This window comes from Schistocerca americana, chromosome 2 (genome assembly GCF_021461395.2).
Source record: "Schistocerca americana isolate TAMUIC-IGC-003095 chromosome 2, iqSchAmer2.1, whole genome shotgun sequence".
Classification (NCBI taxonomy): domain Eukaryota; kingdom Metazoa; phylum Arthropoda; class Insecta; order Orthoptera; family Acrididae; genus Schistocerca; species Schistocerca americana.
In genome coordinates, this window is record NC_060120.1 from 194,370,789 (window position 1) to 194,389,958 (window position 19,170).

At 50.0% G+C, this 19,170-nt stretch overlaps 8 non-coding genes across 8 annotated transcripts; 2 read left to right on the forward strand and 6 right to left on the reverse strand.

Moving 5' to 3' along the window:
• The first annotated feature begins 6,870 nt into the window (after nucleotides 1-6,870).
• Trnag-ucc lies at nucleotides 6,871-6,942 on the forward strand. Its single transcript has one exon. It is a non-coding gene; the product is annotated as a tRNA-Gly (tRNA).
• Nucleotides 6,943-7,515: 573 nt separating this feature from the next.
• Nucleotides 7,516-7,589, reverse strand: Trnai-aau. Its single transcript has one exon. It is a non-coding gene; the product is annotated as a tRNA-Ile (tRNA).
• Nucleotides 7,590-7,788: 199 nt separating this feature from the next.
• Nucleotides 7,789-7,860, reverse strand: Trnae-uuc. The gene has a single exon. It is a non-coding gene; the product is annotated as a tRNA-Glu (tRNA).
• Nucleotides 7,861-8,141: 281 nt separating this feature from the next.
• On the reverse strand, nucleotides 8,142-8,214 carry Trnam-cau. The gene has a single exon. It is a non-coding gene; the product is annotated as a tRNA-Met (tRNA).
• Nucleotides 8,215-14,410: 6,196 nt separating this feature from the next.
• Nucleotides 14,411-14,482, forward strand: Trnag-ucc. The gene has a single exon. It is a non-coding gene; the product is annotated as a tRNA-Gly (tRNA).
• A 569-nt stretch (nucleotides 14,483-15,051) lies between these two features.
• On the reverse strand, nucleotides 15,052-15,125 carry Trnai-aau. The gene has a single exon. It is a non-coding gene; the product is annotated as a tRNA-Ile (tRNA).
• Nucleotides 15,126-15,324: 199 nt separating this feature from the next.
• Trnae-uuc lies at nucleotides 15,325-15,396 on the reverse strand. The gene has a single exon. It is a non-coding gene; the product is annotated as a tRNA-Glu (tRNA).
• A 281-nt stretch (nucleotides 15,397-15,677) lies between these two features.
• On the reverse strand, nucleotides 15,678-15,750 carry Trnam-cau. The gene has a single exon. It is a non-coding gene; the product is annotated as a tRNA-Met (tRNA).
• Between the last annotated feature and the right edge of the window lie 3,420 nt (nucleotides 15,751-19,170).

Sequence of the window (19,170 nt, forward strand, 5' to 3'; positions counted from 1 at the left end):
TACCATGTCAAAGGTTACAAACTTTCTATGGAAAGGCGAGATCTTTCGTGTATCTGCACGAACAGCAGCGCTACATCCTACGCATGGAGGGATGGCATTGGTTGACATACAAAGCAAAGCACTGGCTCTGTACGTGTCAAGAACGGCGGCAATCATACAGAATGAACCTCATGGTCTTACGGCACAGTTATTTCATGTTATCAGTCCATACAGTCTTGAACCTCCGCTGAATGTACAACCTATTTGTTACCGGCTTAAACATATCAGAGTATTATCTCGAGTATAGCTACCTTAGTCACATGTTACGGCAAACTCAGTCTTTAACGGCAAATGCAATTTTGGTGGAAAGGAGGGAACTCGAAGGAGAGAATCCGATTGTTAACAAATATAGTGGAGTCCAATGGGATATAGTATGGCGAAATGTTGCTTCCAATGTTTTGAGCTCGGATGCTCGTACTGCGTGGTACAAAGCAGTCAATAATTTAATAAGTACCAATGAGCGACTCAACCGAATAGGACTGAGTGCTGCCGATCTGTCTTCACTGCAACCTCACAGATACCGTGCTGCACAGATGCACCTGTGGGGAACGTCTCCACAACTGGAACTGGATTCAGCAACAAGTCGCACTTATCACTCGCAGTGTTCCCGCCAATATCCAGGCGATGATGATCTATCGACCTGATTTCAAGTTTTACCCACAGACGGAAAAATAACGCTGTGAGTTGGTTACTGGGTAATTATTCTAGTTATGTCTTTAACAAACTTGGCGATGATGATCCTGTCGCATTCAAAATGCATATGGCAATCGAATTTCACAAAACTCTTCAATACAAGAATCATGGCAAGAACTTTGGAAATATGTTTAAAATTGTATTCAAGAAAATGGGAGTAGTGTAGTGTACCGGGTGTGTTGGGGTGGATTGGGACGCGGAGCACCTGTAGTGCCGCGAAGAGGCCCCACTGCTTCTGCCTAGTGTCCTGACTTCAGCCATTGTGCCTCGGTACCTCCCTCCAACAGTGCACATGGATCACCAGAATACACTTGGATCCGAAATGAGACACATCTTTGTTTTTTAGTTCATCTTGAAAAAAATGCTCACGGCGGTCCCCAAAGGAGGGGATTTGATTATTTAAAAAAAACTACAAAAATTAAAAATATTTCAGAAACGAAAACATAAAAAAATAAAAAAAGCCTTAAACACAATTGCAAAAATAAAACATAGATACAGAAAAGGACAATTATTAAAAAATAATGAAAAAAATTGATAGAGCGGTGGAAAAAAGTTGCATAAGAAAAAAAACAAATATACTAAAAGTTGGTAAACAACAGAAATCAGTGTTCAGGCATAAAAAAAGTGTTGAGGGGTAAAAACAAAAGGAAAAAAGTGGCAAAAAAAGCGGTCTAAGGCGCTGAAATTTGAACATATTTGCTAAGGTCCGCACGCGACCGCGTCTCAGCCGGAACTTAGCCAGTAGACCACACCGGACGAGTGCGTTTCTACGATTGTTTATACGGCCTCCAATCACATTTCGTGTCGAATCTGGTGTCGCCACTCTTCTCTTTTTGCGTCCTGACTGGCAAGTTGCGCACCACGAAGTGTGGCGTCATGTTTCACTGGGGCAGGAGGAAAAGCAATAAAGTACCTAGTAATAACCGGAAGTCAACGCTTTCACTCTGAGGCGTTGCAACCTTGTAGTTGAGAAACGACAAAGGCATTGTGGACGATCTTAAACCAGAGCGCACTCACGTCCGACGGCAACACTGGGTTGTTGATGTTTGCCCACACCTTCACCCATTCCACTGTGGGGTTCCGGAGCACCAGTTTATGATGCGGAGGTTGTCCAGTTACGGCAATGTAGAGTCCGCGGGCAGTCCTGCGTCTGTCGGTAGCCGTTGACAGAGCGTAGCATCTCGTTAAAACATACTCCCGTATGTAGGACATCTTGTACGGGATGGCCGCGAGAGAGACGGGCGCCGCTTCAGTGTGTGGGCGGTAGAGCTCCAGGAGTGCCGCGATGGTTCCTGCCGGATTGTCGGCCTGCAGGGTGGCTGTCCGGTGGACGAGCAGCGCGCCGCACTTGCGTGGAACGTCGGTGAAACCGAGGCCGCCCAGCTGCCTGTCGATGACACAGGTCGCATCCTTGACTTTAAAAATTTCGTGCCTCCACAGGAGCCAGTAGACCTGTTGCGAAATTGCCTGCCGATTGGCTTCGGAACGCTGAGCAGTTGGGCGATGTGTCATGCATTATATAAAATGAAAATGTAGGTGGCAGCGACGCGGTGATGAAAGTTGAGTAGGCGAACCGAGTGGCTGCAACATAGGACCTTCAAGGTTACAAGAATTCGCCTCCAGTTTAGAACTTGCATTTTTTGTGGGCACGCGGCAACGTAGTCCTAAAATTCTATGGATGCGCCCAACACGGAACCAATCCTGCTCATTGTCCATTGCTCGCCGTCCTAGTGGGACCAGCACAGTTTTCCGTGTGTTCAGAACTGCACCGGAGGCACGGTCGTATTGGGTGGACCCTATCCAAATCGTGGGCCCATTCCATGAAGATTCCCACGTCGTCAGCGTAGCCAGCACACTTAAGGGAGACGCGACAGATAAGAATATCTTTAATGACGCGACCAACTGCTCTCAAGAACGGGTCGAGCGCAATGACAAATAAGGTCATTGATAAAGGGCAGCCCTGCCTGACGGATATTTTCAATAGGAATTGGCGTCGACTGCCAACCGCTGATGACAATTACTGATCTTGCCGCCGTTAAAGGATTCCGGAGAGCCTGAAGAAAGATGCCCTCGAAACCCAGTTTAGTCATGACGGACAGAAGATAGTCATGCCCGATACGGTCGAAAGGATTTGCAAAGTCAATCGAGAGAATGCCAGCTGACAGTCAACTGACGGCCGTGAAGGCGACTACGTCTCGATATGAAGCTGCAGCGTGAAAAATGCTACGATGTTGCACACCACATGACTGGATGGGACAGATGATCTTGTCCATTACCAGTCTGAGTTTCGTCTCAAGGCACAGTGCCGCAAGTTTGTAATCGACATTTAAGTGTGATAGGGCGTAACGCTTCAACAAGGCAAGTTGTCGGTGACTTCGGTAGTACAACAATGCGCCCTTCAAGAAACATCGAAGGAACCGGAGTACCACTAACAATATCATTGACCATGGTTGTCAGAATTTCACAGAAGACATCCCAGTAACTCAGATAAAACTCAACTGGAACACCATCACGTCCCGGAGACTTCCCTTTGCGAAGAGTGTGTAAAACTGCTTGCACGTCATCCTCTCACCCAACGCCTGACTGTCCGAGTCGGACAGGACACAATCCAGCTCGTCTAACAGAAAAGTAAGCGCCACGTCGTCGGCGTCAGTCCGTCGGAATAACTGTCGAAAAGAGTCGGAGACGTGAGCAACGAGCTCATGCTTCTCAGCGAGATGAACATCAGTGTCCGTTACGAAGTTGGTAATCACTTTCCTCCGCACCAGCCCTTTTTCGCGTGCCAAGTGATAGTGATGGCACCTCGTCAGTGATCTCACAAGTGGGTCGCTTCCGTATCAGAATACCTTTTGCCTTTTGGAGTTGAAGACATAAGGTCTTTCTTTTTATTCTATTTGAGCGTGCACGAAGTTTCTGAGCTGGGCCGACGGGTGCATCAAGCGCATCCTGAAGACACTGTTGATAAAATGCAATGGTGCGCCTCTACCAAAACGACTCCTCTCGTGCACACCATATCGCGACCCTGCTCTAGTGCGGTTTGCTATGTCGATCCACCATTGTAATACCGAGTCGTAGTTACCCCGTTTTTCGGAACGATGTTGCCACATGCTCTGGATCTCGAAAAGTAATCCGACGGCAGAAAGATGACGGGTATTTAATTTCCAAGCGCGGGAAGGTTGCGGCTGCCGAGTGGCCTGTAATTGAACTTCACACACAACACCGCAGTGATCACTAAAAGCGACAGGATGTACCGCTACTCTCTGAAGATAGGTTTGAAGTGGCCGCGACACACAAATGCGATCGATCCTGCTGGCACCGTTCTGATAAAAATGGTACATCGTCGTGGCAGGATGAAAATGACGCCAAAGATCAATTAAGTCATTGGTTATAATTAATTCAGAAAGTTCCGGACACATGGTAGCCGTGGGAAATTATTGACTGAGATATTAACACATTTGAAGTCGACGCAAAGAAGGAAGTCACATCTTGATTAAAAAATACGGACAGAGTACGCTTGTGATCGGTGCCAGTCGGCGCGTAAATATTAATAAATGTGACGTGCTGGATGGTACATGCAATTACATCTACATTTATACTCCGCAAGCCACCCAACGGTGTGTGGCGGAGGGGACTTTTCGTGCCACCGTCATTACCTCACTTTCCTGTTCCAGTCGCGTATGGTTCGCGGGAAGAGAGACTTCGGGAAAGCCTCCGTGAGCGCTCGATTCTCTCTAATTTTACATTCGTGATCTACTCGGGAGGTACAAGTAGGGGGAAGCAATATATTCGATACCTCATCCAGAAACGCACCCTCTCGAAACCCGGACAGCAAGCTACAACGCGATGCAGAGCGCCTCTCTTGCAGAGTCTGCCACTTGAGCTTGCTAAACATCTCTGGAACGCTATCACGCTTACCAAATAACCCTGTGACGAAAGGCGCCGCCATTTGGTGAAAGTTGAATGTCAGTTGGTTGGAGTAAAGTTTTATAAACGACAGCGGTGTCATATTTACCTTCAACATTGATATTATGACATCGTAGCCACGAATTTAATCAAAGCGCTTAGCAGTGACTTCTTGGATCAGTGCTATATCATACCCGCCCATAGTTAAAGTCAATAAAGCATGCTATTTTATGCTCTGTTATCATGCGATTAACACTCAGTGATAAAACTGAAAAAACTGATAGTTGTTGGCGAGCGGCGACCATTTAAAAACATACACTCAAGTAGTAGCAAGAAAAATGGAAGTGTAAGCTGCAGATGCTGCATCGTGGTCACACCAATGAAAAACTAACACACGGCAATGAAATACATAAAATAAGTCGTGCAATATAGTGCGCAGGAGACAACCTTATTGTGCAAGGACATCATAAGTTGACACTATTATAGACGGGGCACAAATTGCAGCTGTTCCGCCTAAAGAGCCGGTAGTTGGATCCAGGGTCGTCCTCCTCCTGCTTCCACCAGGGCGTCTCCGTTGGTCGGTCGGTCGGTTGGGCGCGACCACCAGCGGTGTCTGTGTACGTGGCCTCGTCCGCCTGTGTTGTTGCTGTACCGGCGGCCGACGTCGCCGAATGCCTGCGCGTGCGCTGCGGCAGCTGCTCGCTACTTTGCTCGCTTTTGCGCTTCGCAGCATGCGCACCCTGTTCGCGCGCCGTATTTAAGAACACCTTGAGATGTGCTGTTTGTTCCCTTATACGCTCCTGGCGCGCAGAGCTGTCAGAGGCAGGGGGGCACGATGTCTGAACTTCACTCTCACTGCCACTCTCTGAGACAGGGGTGCACGGTAAATCATCTGACTGCTGACTCCTAGTACCCTTATTTTTATTTTTCTTTGTGCGCCCTTTCCTCGGTGCCAGGGGAACCTCTTCAGGCGGCGGAGGCGGTGGTAAGGAGGTGTCCATCTCTTCCGAAATAGCAACTGGTGTATTATCCGAAACATCTGGGACCTCCTTAGCAACTGAATCTGATTCTACCACAGCCGAGGACAAAATGGGAGCGTCCTCCATTCGATCCTGTGGCGCGTCTACAGTAAGATTCACCTCACTTGGTACGTCCTCAGCACGAATGGGGTCGGCAGGTCGGGGTTGTGATACAGTGCCCGCTACTATTTCACTCATTAGTGGCACAAATTGGCCGCCAGTAACCGCAGCGTCACTACGTGGGAGCTGCACGGGTCGTCTACGGGTACAATCAACACCTAAATGCTCAGTTGAATGACAAATTGAGCATGTGGGTGGCTGGCCGATATAAGTCACTCGAGCCCTACAGCCCGCAATCATAACGTAAGATGGAATATGTCACTTTAAGTCAATGCGTACACTTCGTACGCCACTATTAACCTGGTATCGGTACACACTAGATCACTTCTCGTTAACTACCGACAAGACCACGCCGTACTAAGTGAGAGCACGTGCAATTAAATCATTGCCACATTCAGGAGGCACATTAAATACTCGATACGTTCTAACACCATAACCTGAGGGCACAATTTGCACATCACTGACTGTTCCATTGACGTGCCTAAATTTACGCACTCCGCCAAATTTCTCAATAAATTTTTCACAGATGTCGCCTGAAAAGAACTTAAAAAATAGCGAATATTGCACGAAATCCAATTGAAACGTGTCTACTAGATCTTCCGGGATTTTCAAATCTTCGAATATAAATTCGTGGATTTCAAAAGCGGTGGGCCGCAAAGCATTTCTATCAAACACAAACTGTGCGGTGTTTGCCCTAGTAATTGTCGAGCGCCGCCCCACGATGTAAACAGTCCGACGAAGGCAGCGGAGCTCCGCGCGACTTGCTGCCTGGTGCTTTCCGCGCAGACGTCTCAAGGGAAAGTGGGACTGCCGTCAAGCGCCGTAGCATTCTGTCGAGAAGCTGCTGCAGACGCAGAATCCTGCACTGCACTGCACTGCTTAAAAACGCCGCTAGAACGCGGTCCTCTGCGTACTCTTGCGTCGCCGGCGCCGATTCTTGCCAAAGGATGCGAAAAGTGCACGGATACGCTGTGCGAATGCGTCTGGATGTGCTCCCCTAGCCTACCTCGAAATGCGCCGGGCCAGGTACGATCACCTTCGGCCGCTGCCGACAGGCGGGAAACCGACACAGCGCGGCGCCGGGGCGCTCGCTTGTGCGGTGGCGGTGTAATGGTCAGCAAAGTTGCCTTCCAAGCAGTTGATCCGGGTTCGATTCCCGGCCACCGCATCCGGCGTTAAGTTCTGCGTATGAGTACTTTTGCCACGCGCCCTTAAATTAATGTTTTTTTTTTTAATTTTTCTCCCTCTTACTCGCTGCAGACCAGCCTACTCGTCACGAGTCGTCTCGACTTTGCTCAGCTGACGCTCTCAAATCGGCCTATATCAAAACAAGCACGAGAAACGACAGAGAGGTAAGGAGAGGCGAGGCGATGGACACACAGCACGCCCCCTTCATTTCACGGTGGCGTCTCCCTGACCGAATCGGGCTGTAGCTCCGAAAACAAAGGAGAAACAAAAATAGGAAGTAAAACTGCCAATAGTGCCCTGTGTTCCCATGCGCTCACCCGCCCAATTACTGACAAGGGCCAAAGTTGTTACGCATCGGCAATCGGACATTTTCTTTCATTTTCTCTAACCAGTGTATTCAAAATATTATGGCCATTGCCGAGTGAATGCTGTAGTGCTTCCCGACGAGTCGCGTTCGGATCCTCTGTCAACTTCCACGCAGGGTGATGATCATTTGGTCATCACACTCGCCAGCTGAAATCGGCGCTGCCTTTTCGCAGTAGTAAAAGAGTAGTGGCCCGTGGGGGGATCGAACCCACGACCTTCGCGTTATTAGCACGACGCTCTAACCAACTGAGCTAACGGGCCTCGGCAGATGCAGTTGCTCAGCCCTACGCTGGAATCAGGTGGCATGAGGCCATACACCATTCCTATGGTCGTCGTGTGTCTGCTTCCCTAGTCTATATTCTGCTGACGGTCACGAAACAGTAGCTGTATTGCGAGCAGGACGGGAAACGGCCGCTCGGACAGCTCAAACTTGTCACGATTCGTGTGGAAAAAAATTCCCTTCCGGTACCGGGAATCGAACCCGGGCCTCCTGGGTGAAAGCCAGGTATCCTAGCCACTAGACCACACCGGATGCGGCCGTTTCATTCGACCGTTCGTACGGTCGCTTGTCGCATTGTCGCTCTCTTTGCGAGCATCTTTGCACATACTGACTGGCAAGGCGCGCACCTCAAACGTCGCAGAGCAATGCTTTTGGCTTCATGCTCTGCTGGGAGAAGAGGAAAAGGGAAGCTGTATGTAGCAATAACAGGAAGTAAACATTTTCCCGCTGAAGCGTTGAAACGTTGTGGATAACAAACAAGAAATAAGTTGGCGCCCTAGCAACAGCACCACCATCAGTCACAGAAAATTAGATGCCCCGGGTGAGGATCGAACTCACGACCTTAAGATTATGAGACTTACGCGCTGCCTACTGCGCTACCGAGGCAGGCGATCGTTAGACCTTCTGGAATCTTGGTAAGTACCAAATACAAGTGGTAGAGAGTCTGCACTCCCTGGCTCATTTTTTCTGTTGCTACACGTGCATTCACGGCGCGGCAGGCAACTTGCGATGCTAGGCCGACGCCAGTATGTACAATAGCACGCAGGAGTCCAAACGAGCAGTCGTCCGCGCTGCATGATTGGTTCTTTCCACACGGAATCCCGCGGTTCATTCTCATGGCTCACGCAGTTCGAGTGCGAAAGACACGCAGCACCCCTACCGGAGAAAAAACAAAATGATGCATCGGCCGGGAATCGAACCCGGGCCGCCCGCGTGGCAGGCGAGCATTCTACCACTTTTTTTTTTTAGGGCCTCCCATCTCCCCTTATAGCCCTCCTTGCTCTCACCAAAATATGCCTTCATCGGCGAGCTTCAACGCTATCATATCTGTTGTGGTAGACGCTCGTCGCCGACGGCTGCTCTCGTGGATCATATCGTGAAAACCAAAAAAGAAATGAAAATTCTTCCACAAACTCTAATCTTCCGTCCATCAATGTAATGCACAATAAAAGATAATGTTCCTCTACAAACAATGTAAATGGCAAAATAAAAGATCCATCCTAAAAGATGCCACAGACGACGAGTAACGAAAAGTCTTAGGAGAGTTCTTTCTTATACAAAAAACACACAATTAATTTCCATGTCCATTCTCGGAGAAAAGGTTGCGCGTGGAGAAGACAAACTAAAAACTCACTCCTAAGATCATAAGAAGAAGGTAGTAAATGGGAATTAAAATAATATTGTCACTTCCATGTGGAAAACGAAATGCACCACTGCCATAATTCAAATAAAATAAATAAAGGATAATCTTCTTCTTTAGCGCATAATTGTCTCACAGATCCATCAAAACCATCTGGTCAAATCCAAACAAAAATGATTGAAAAAACGAAAAATAAGAGATGGCCTCTTCAGTCTTAAATGGAGTTTGCAATGTATCAATTATTGAACATCTTCGCGTAACCATGTTTTAACGCCGCACACAGAAAATTGGCAAAAAGTTCGTTATAATGTTTCAGCCGCTGTACATGGGAATGTGCATCCCACAAGTATGCTAAATATGTATATACGTCCTGGACTTGGCAATCCAGAATGGCGAAGACTGTGTGACCTAAGAGCCACACCATGGTATTGTGCTTCGCGCGAGGGAAGGGCTTAAACCCTGGCGCAAGAACATCATTGAGAGTCACGTGCGAGGGTGTCGTCCTGTTGATCAGAGCCACCATCACCCTACACAGTTCCCAGATGGCCGACACAAGGCCACATTGAAAGCGATGCTCCCGTGTGTCTGGAACGCCGCAAGCACCACAGTTGGCAGACGGTAGCAGGCGGATGTCCGAGAGACGTTGGTTTGTGGCCACCGTATTGTTGACTAGTTTATACCACTGGGGCCGAACGCCGGAGGGCAACACGGAGTGATGAATATTCAGCCACACTTGCCGCCAGTTGGTCGCGGGGAAACGAAGAGCGAGCTTGTGAGGGGGTGGCCTCCCCACCATTGCCGCATATAGTCGGCGAACATTCCTGTTCCTGTCCAGCGCCGTTTCCAGTACGTAGCTCCGCTGCAGGTAGTAAGCTCTGACGTAGCCGAGTTGATACGGGATGCCTACCACGGACACCGGTGCGCTCTCGGAGGGCGGCCGGTAAGCGACGAGCATGGCCGCCGCTGTTCCATCCGGGCTGTTAGCTTGCAAGGTGGCCATGCGGTGCACCAGCAGCGCCGAACACTTCCTGGAAAAATCGACGAGGCCGAGTCCTCCGAAGGTGGTGTCGAGGACGCACGTTGCCGCCCGAACCTTGAAGATTTCGTGGCGCCACAGGAGCCAGTAAGCGGCCTGCGAAAATGATCGGGCGAGTGGTCGTGGAACGTCCAGGAGTTGTGCCACGTACCACGCCTTGGAATACACGGCGCTGTTAATTAGGTCGACCTTCTGGAGGAGGGTGAGGCGTCGGCTGGCGTAAGTCTTACAAAGACCTTTGACATGATTTAGCAGCCGGCGCCAGGTGCGCGCCCGCATCTGTTGTGGATTAGCAGTAACGTCAAGGCCCAAGATAATGTGATGACGGGCTACGCGAAACCAAGTCTGATCGGGATCCACTTCGCAATTTCCTAAAGGAATCATTACGGTCTTCCTTGGATTTATCAGGGCACCCGACGCACGTTCATACCTCCTCAGTAAGGGCCGGATGTGATGAAAATCGTTGTCGCTGCCGATAAAAACACCTACGTCATCAGCGTAAGGGAGACATTTCACAGTGGCAAGATGAATATCCACGCCGCCTATCGTGCGGTCTAGCGCACGCAGTAGTGGGTCCAAAGCAATGACAAAAAGGTACATAGACAAGGGACAGCCCGGTCGCACCGATCTACGAAGAACTATAGGTGGTGTTCTCCATCCATTGTCACCACCGAACTGGCTCCTGTCAGGAAATGGCGAATCACGCAAATCAATCGGAGGCCAAAGCCCATCCTGTCCATAACATGCATCAAATAATCGTGGCTCATCCTGTCAAACGCGTTGGCAAAGTCCAGAGAAAGAACACCGGCTGAAAGCCGATGGACGGCGGAGTAAGCGATGATGTCACGATAGGTAGACGCTGCATTGAAAATGGTCCGCCTCTTAACGCCGCAGGATTGAAACGGGCAGATGACTTTGTCCATGACTGCCTGTAACTTTGCTGCAACACATCTGGCCGCCAACTTGTAATCAGCATTCAGCAGCGTAATTGGCCGCAGATCGGTGACACGACACGGACCCCGTTTTTTGGGGATAAGAACAATGTGCCCTTCGAGAAACTGACTCGGGATGACTATGCCGCGAAGCACTTCGTTCACCAGTACCGTAAACTTGTCCCCTACAATATCCCATAAAGTAATATAAAATTCTGTAGGTAGACCGTCGGGTCCAGGCGACTTGCCCGTTGCACTGGCTTTCAAGATCTGTAACACGTCCTGATTAGACACCTCTGCAACCAGCTCTTCACGGTCAGGTTCGGACATGCAGTCGACTAAGTCATGTAATAAAAGTCGCATGGCCTCCCCGTCCACGGTAGTATCGTGAAAGAGCGAAGTATAATAGTCGGCGATATGACGTACAATTTCGTGCCGCTGCGATAAGACAATCCCCCCATCAGTTTCTAGCGCATCAATATACTTTTTGCGAGCCTGTGTCTTCTCCCGGGAAAGATGATAGAGCGACGGCTCCTTGTCAGCGATGTGGCACAGGGGATGGCTCTGAATCATAGACCTCTCGACCTTTCCCGGTGCAGCCTCAGAATCTGGGTTTTAATTTTGCTCAGGCGGAGTCTAATATTTGCGTCCGGGCCAGCAGGTGCATGGATAGCATCCTGTAAGCACTGCTGATAAAATGCTAAAGTACGCCTGTGCCAGTAACTCGTTTCTCGACTATATAATTGCGCCGCCTTCCGCAAAATTGGTTTGGCATGCGCCACCCACCACTCGATGCAGGACCCGTAAGTATGGAACTTTGTTAAACACTGCTGCCATGCGACACGTATCTCCGCACGGAGCCCTTCGGCACCCAGATGGCCGGTATTGAATTTCCAATATGCCGGAAGAGATTTCGTGCGACAGCACGGCAACCGCAAAACGCACACGTAGCCACAGTGATCACTCACGGCGACAGGCAGAACTTCGACTGCACATAAAGCGCCTGTTAGCTCCCGTGAAACGTAGATCCTATCAATTCGACTGGCCCCCCTAGTAGAAAAGTGCGTATACTGCGTCATAATGGGATGGTAGTGACGCCACGTATCACGCAAGTCCACTGCATTTAAAAGGGTAGTCAGTTCAGCACATTTTGTGGGGGTGGGGTATTGGTCAGCAGAGGCAACAACACAATTAAAATCGCCACCCAATATGATGGGGCGAGCCGTAGCCAAAAAGGGGCATATGTCCGTGGTAAAAAAACGAGCGCGTGTGCGTTTTTGGTCAGTCCCCGAGGGCACATAGACGTTGACAAATTGGACTCCCTCAATCACACACGCTAAGACACGACCATTTGGGAGAAGTTGGATGTCCGTAGGCTCTAAAGACGACTTATATAAAATCGCAGTGCCACAATTATTATCACTATTCAGATTGTAAACAACATCATAACCTGGGATATTGCTAAAAACGTCACTAGATACCTCTTGAAGAAGGGCAATACTAAAATTTCCATGAAATAAAACGTCTGTAAAAGCTGCTATCTTGTGCGCCGCTGAGATACCGGCAACGTTTAATGTCAAAACAGAAAACATACCCGTGGGGTGTGATTGCGTTGACATTTTAAGCAGATGGACAATACAGAGCAAGAGAAAAAACACCAACGAAGTGATAAAATGCCGGACTTACACGTAAACGAACAGCAGCTGGCATAAAAATGGAAATTTCAGTAGGTCTTAAAACACTGTAGTGGTTAGTAGCAATTCTACAAAAACATGGCACGACAATACACTGGACGCAGTACAAGATAGAGTAGTTTCCATGTCAAGTGCAATGTAGGTGGACTCATGACAACGATGTAGGTCTTCGCACACTCTACTGGCCCCCCTCGTCCTCCTGCTGTTGCCACCACGGGCTTTGACTGTCAGGTGGCGGGGGTGGTCGTGCGTCGCCCGACGACTGGGCGGCTTCCGCCTGGCCGCCGCGCGATGTTACGGCCGGCTGTGACGGCACCGAATATTTGCGCGGGCGCTGTGGTAACTGCTCACTGCCCTGTTCTAATTTGCGCTTAGCAGCAGCAATGTCCTGTTCCTTCCCGGCACTGAGAAATTGTTTCAAGTGAGCAGTGTGTGCTCGAATCTTCTCTGTCCTGGCGGGGCTGCTATTACGGGAGGAACCCTGTGACATTGGCTCACTTTCACTGCCACTCTCCGTGGCTGGCGGATTCGCGAGGGCGGCCGGGTTCGGATCCCTGACCTGTTTACCCTTGCCCCGCTGGCGGCGTTGCTTTTTACTTTCCGCTGAAGGCGTTACAGTTTCGGCAGAAGTTGGCACCGGGAGGGGCGGCGGGGGTAAAGAAGCGTCTGTTGCCTCCACCGATTCCGATTGAACGGCATCAGTATTAACAGGGCGTACGTCCCGTTCGTCATCAACCCGGTCGGTCGGGGCAGGCGGGTCCTGGACAACCTCCATTTCCTCCTGCCCGACAGTCGTGTTATTATTTTCCGCGACGGACCTGTCTTCGACAGAAGCAACGGCCGACGGTCGCACGGTCGGTTGGTCGGTCGGACCGGTAAAGGATGTTCCTGCTACAATCTCACTCATAAGGGGCACAAATTTATCGCTACCACCCACAACATCTTGGCGCGGTAACTGAACAGGCCGCCGTCGAGGGCAGTCACCCCTTAAATGTTCCGTGGAATGACATACGGCACATGTCGGCGGTTGCCCGATATATGAGATCTGTGCACGAACCCCACCGATTACAAAGTAGGAAGGAATATGTTGTTTCAGGTCCATCCGGACACTACGGACACCACTAGCAACTTTATAACGGTATGCACTAGACCATTTCTCCATCGTAATGTTCAGAACGTCACCAAACCGCGACAAGGCACGAGATAAAACTTGATCAGGGCATTCAGGTGGTACATTAAAAACACGGACAGTTCGAATTCCAAACCCTGACGCCACAATTTGCACATTACTAATACTGCCGTCTGCATGTTTAAAACGGCGACTGCCACCAAATTTAGCAACAAATTTTTCACACAAGTCCCCAGACGTAAATTTCAAGAACAAGCAATACTGAACAAAGTCCAATTGAAAGGTGTCTACGATTTCTTCCGGTATCTTTAAGTCTTCGAATAACCATTCGTGTATTTCAAATGCGGTAGGGCGGACAGCACTTCTATCAAAGACACACTGAACGGTGTTAGCTCTCGAAAATGTCGACATTTTGTTACTTACAAACCTTGAAAGCAGCAATCACGAAGAACGAAGCGCCAAAGTCCCGGCGACGTAAACAAAGCCGCAACCGTCCCGCTGCCCCGCGCGATGCGCACGGATACGCTGTCCGAATGCGTCTGCATGTGCTCCCCTAGCCTGCCTCGAAATGCGCCTGCCGGGTACGATCACCTTCGGCCGCTGCCGACAGGCGGGAAGCCGACTCAGCGCGGTGGCGGGGCGCTCGCTTGTGCGGTGGTGGTGTAATGGTCAGCATAGTTGCCTTCCAAGCAGTTGATCCGGGTTCGATTCCCGGCCACCGCAGCAGGCTTTTAATTTCGCGTATGAGTACTTTTGCCACGCGCTCTTAAACTATTGTTTTTTCGCCCTCTTACTCGCTGCATACCAGCCCTTAGTGTGTCTCGACTTGTCTCGACTTTGCTCAGCTGACGCTCTCAAATCGGCCTATATCAAAACGACAAGCACGAGAAACGACTGAGAGAGGTAAGGAGAGGCGAGGCCATGGACACACAGCACGCCCCCTTCATTTCACGGTGGCGTCTCCCTGACCGAATCGGGCTGTAGCTCCGAAAACAAAGGAGAAACAAAAATAGGAAGTAAAACTGCCAATAGTGCCCTGTGTTCCCATGCGCTCACCCGCCCAATTACTGACAAGGGCCAAAGTTGTTACGCATCGGCAATCGGACATTTTCTTTCATTTTCTCTAACCAGTGTATTCAAAATATTATGGCCATTGCCGAGTGAATGCTGTAGTGCTTCCCGACGAGTCGCGTTCGGATCCTCTGTCAACTTCCACGCAGGGTGATGATCATTTGGTCATCACACTCGCCAGCTGAAATCGGCGCTGCCTTTTCGCAGTAGTAAAAGAGAAGTGGCCCGTGGGGGGATCGAACCCACGACCTTCGCGTTATTAGCACGACGCTCTAACCAACTGAGCTAACGGGCCTCGGCAGATGCAGTTGCTCAGCCCTACGCTGGAATCAGGTGGCATGAGGCCATACACCATTCCTATGGTCGTCGTGTGTCTGCTTCCCTAGTCTATATTCTGCTGACGGTCACGAAACAGTAGCTGTATTGCGAGCAGGACGGGAAACGGCCGCTCGGACAGCTCAAACTTGTCACGATTCGTGTGGAAAAAAATTCCCTTCCGGTACCGGGAATCGAACCCGGGCCTCCTGGGTGAAAGCCAGGTATCCTAGCCACTAGACCACACCGGATGCGGCCGTTTCATTCGACCGTTCGTACGGTCGCTTGTCGCATTGTCGCTCTCTTTGCGAGCATCTTTGCACATACTGACTGGCAAGGCGCGCACCTCAAACGTCGCAGAGCAATGCTTTTGGCTTCATGCTCTGCTGGGAGAAGAGGAAAAGGGAAGCTGTATGTAGCAATAACAGGAAGTAAACATTTTCCCGCTGAAGCGTTGAAACGTTGTGGATAACAAACAAGAAATAAGTTGGCGCCCTAGCAACAGCACCACCATCAGTCACAGAAAATTAGATGCCCCGGGTGAGGATCGAACTCACGACCTTAAGATTATGAGACTTACGCGCTGCCTACTGCGCTACCGAGGCAGGCGATCGTTAGACCTTCTGGAATCTTGGTAAGTACCGAATACAAGTGGTAGAGAGTCTGCACTCCCTGGCTCATTTTTTCTGTTGCTACACGTGCATTCACGGCGCGGCAGGCAACTTGCGATGCTAGGCCGACGCCAGTATGTACAATAGCACGCAGGAGTCCAAACGAGCAGTCGTCCGCGCTGCATGATTGGTTCTTTCCACACGGAATCCCGCGGTTCATTCTCATGGCTCACGCAGTTCGAGTGCGAAAGACACGCAGCACCCCTACCGGAGAAAAAACAAAATGATGCATCGGCCGGGAATCGAACCCGGGCCGCCCGCGTGGCAGGCGAGCATTCTACCACTTTTTTTTTTAGGGCCTCCCATCTCCCCTTATAGCCCTCCTTGCTCTCACCAAAATATGCCTTCATCGGCGAGCTTCAACGCTATCATATCTGTTGTGGTAGACGCTCGTCGCCGACGGCTGCTCTCGTGGATCATATCGTGAAAACCAAAAAAGAAATGAAAATTCTTCCACAAACTCTAATCTTCCGTCCATCAATGTAATGCACAATAAAAGATAATGTTCCTCTACAAACAATGTAAATGGCAAAATAAAAGATCCATCCTAAAAGATGCCACAGACGACGAGTAACGAAAAGTCTTAGGAGAGTTCTTTCTTATACAAAAAACACACAATTAATTTCCATGTCCATTCTCGGAGAAAAGGTTGCGCGTGGAGAAGACAAACTAAAAACTCACTCCTAAGATCATAAGAAGAAGGTAGTAAATGGGAATTAAAATAATATTGTCACTTCCATGTGGAAAACGAAATGCACCACTGCCATAATTCAAATAAAATAAATAAAGGATAATCTTCTTCTTTAGCGCATAATTGTCTCACAGATCCATCAAAACCATCTGGTCAAATCCAAACAAAAATGATTGAAAAAACGAAAAATAAGAGATGGCCTCTTCAGTCTTAAATGGAGTTTGCAATGTATCAATTATTGAACATCTTCGCGTAACCATGTTTTAACGCCGCACACAGAAAATTGGCAAAAAGTTCGTTATAATGTTTCAGCCGCTGTACATGGGAATGTGCATCCCACAAGTATGCTAAATATGTATATACGTCCTGGACTTGGCAATCCAGAATGGCGAAGACTGTGTGACCTAAGAGCCACACCATGGTATTGTGCTTCGCGCGAGGGAAGGGCTTAAACCCTGGCGCAAGAACATCATTGAGAGTCACGTGCGAGGGTGTCGTCCTGTTGATCAGAGCCACCATGACCCTACACAGTTCCCAGATGGCCGACACAAGGCGACAGTGAAAGCGATGCTCCCGTGTGTCTGGAACGCCGCAAGCACCACAGTTGGCAGACGGCAGCAGGCGGATGTCCGAGAGACGTTGGTTAGTGGCCACCGTATTGTTAACCAGTTTATACCACTGGGGCCGAACGCCGGAGGGCAACACGGAGTGATGAATATTCAGCCACACTTGCCGCCAGTCGGTCGCGGGGAAACGAAGAGCGAGCTTGTGAGGGGGTGGCCTTCCCACCATTGCCGCATACAGTCGGCGAACATTCCTGTTCCTGTCCAGCGCCGTTTCCAGTACGTAGCTCCGCTGCAGGTAGTAAGCTCTGACGTAGCCGAGTTGATACGGGATGCCTACCACGGACACCGGTGCGCTCTCGGAGGGCGGCCGGTAAGCGACGAGCATGGCCGCCGCTGTTCCATCCGGGCTGTTAGCTTGCAAGGTGGCCATGCGGTGCACCAGCAGCGCCGAACACTTCCTGGAAAAATCGACGAGGCCGAGTCCTCCGAAGGTGGTGTCGAGGACGCACGTTGCCGCCCGAACCTTGAAGATTTCGTGGCGCCACAGGAGCCAGTAAGCGGCCTGCGAAAATGATCGGGCGAGTGGTCGTGGAACGTCCAGGAGTTGTGCCACGTACCACGCCTTGGAATACACGGCGCTGTTAATTAGGTCGACCTTCTGGAGGAGGGTGAGGCGTCGGCTGGCGTAAGTCTTACAAAGACCTTTGACATGATTTAGCAGCCGGCGCCAGGTGCGCGCCCGCATCTGTTGTGGATTAGCAGTAACGTCAAGGCCCAAGATAATGTGATGACGGGCTACGCGAAACCAAGTCTGATCGGGATCCACTTCGCAATTTCCTAAAGGAATCATTACGGTCTTCCTTGGATTTATCAGGGCACCCGACGCACGTTCATACCTCCTCAGTAAGGGCCGGATGTGATGAAAATCGTTGTCGCTGCCGATAAAAACACCTACGTCATCAGCGTAAGGGAGACATTTCACAGTGGCAAGATGAATATCCACGCCGCCTATCGTGCGGTCTAGCGCACGCAGTAGTGGGTCCAAAGCAATGACAAAAAGGTACATAGACAAGGGACAGCCCGGTCGCACCGATCTACGAAGAACTATAGGTGGTGTTCTCCATCCATTGTCACCACCGAACTGGCTCCTGTCAGGAAATGGCGAATCACGCAAATCAATCGGAGGCCAAAGCCCATCCTGTCCATAACATGCATCAAATAATCGTGGCTCATCCTGTCAAACGCGTTGGCAAAGTCCAGAGAAAGAACACCGGCTGAAAGCCGATGGACGGCGGAGTAAGCGATGATGTCACGATAGGTAGACGCTGCATTGAAAATGGTCCGCCTCTTAACGCCACAGGATTGAAACGGGCAGATGACTTTGTCCATGACTGCCTGTAACTTTGCTGCAACACATCTGGCCGCCAACTTGTAATCAGCATTCAGCAGCGTAATTGGCCGCAGATCGGTGACACGACACGGACCCCGTTTTTTGGGGATAAGAACAATGTGCCCTTCGAGAAACTGACTCGGGATGACTACGCCGCGAAGCACTTCGTTCACCAGTACCGTAAACTTGTCCCCTACAATATCCCATAAAGTAATATAAAATTCTGTAGGTAGACCGTCGGGTCCAGGCGACTTGCCCGTTGCACTGGCTTTCAAGATCTGTAACACGTCCTGATTAGACACCTCTGCAACCAGCTCTTCACGGTCAGGTTCGGACATGCAGTCGACTAAGTCATGTAATAAAAGTCGCATGGCCTCCCCGTCCACGGTAGTATCGTGAAAGAGCGAAGTATAATAGTCGGCGATATGACGTACAATTTCGTGCCGCTGCGATAAGACAATCCCCCCATCAGTTCCTAGCGCATCAATATACTTTTTGCGAGCCTGTGTCTTCTCCCGGGAAAGATGATAGAGCGACGGCTCCTTGTCAGCGATGTGGCACAGGGGATGGCTCTGAATCATAGACCTCTCGACCTTTCCCGGTGCAGCCTCAGAATCTGGGTTTTAATTTTGCTCAGGCGGAGTCTAATATTTGCGTCCGGGCCAGCAGGTGCATGGATAGCATCCTGTAAGCACTGCTGATAAAAT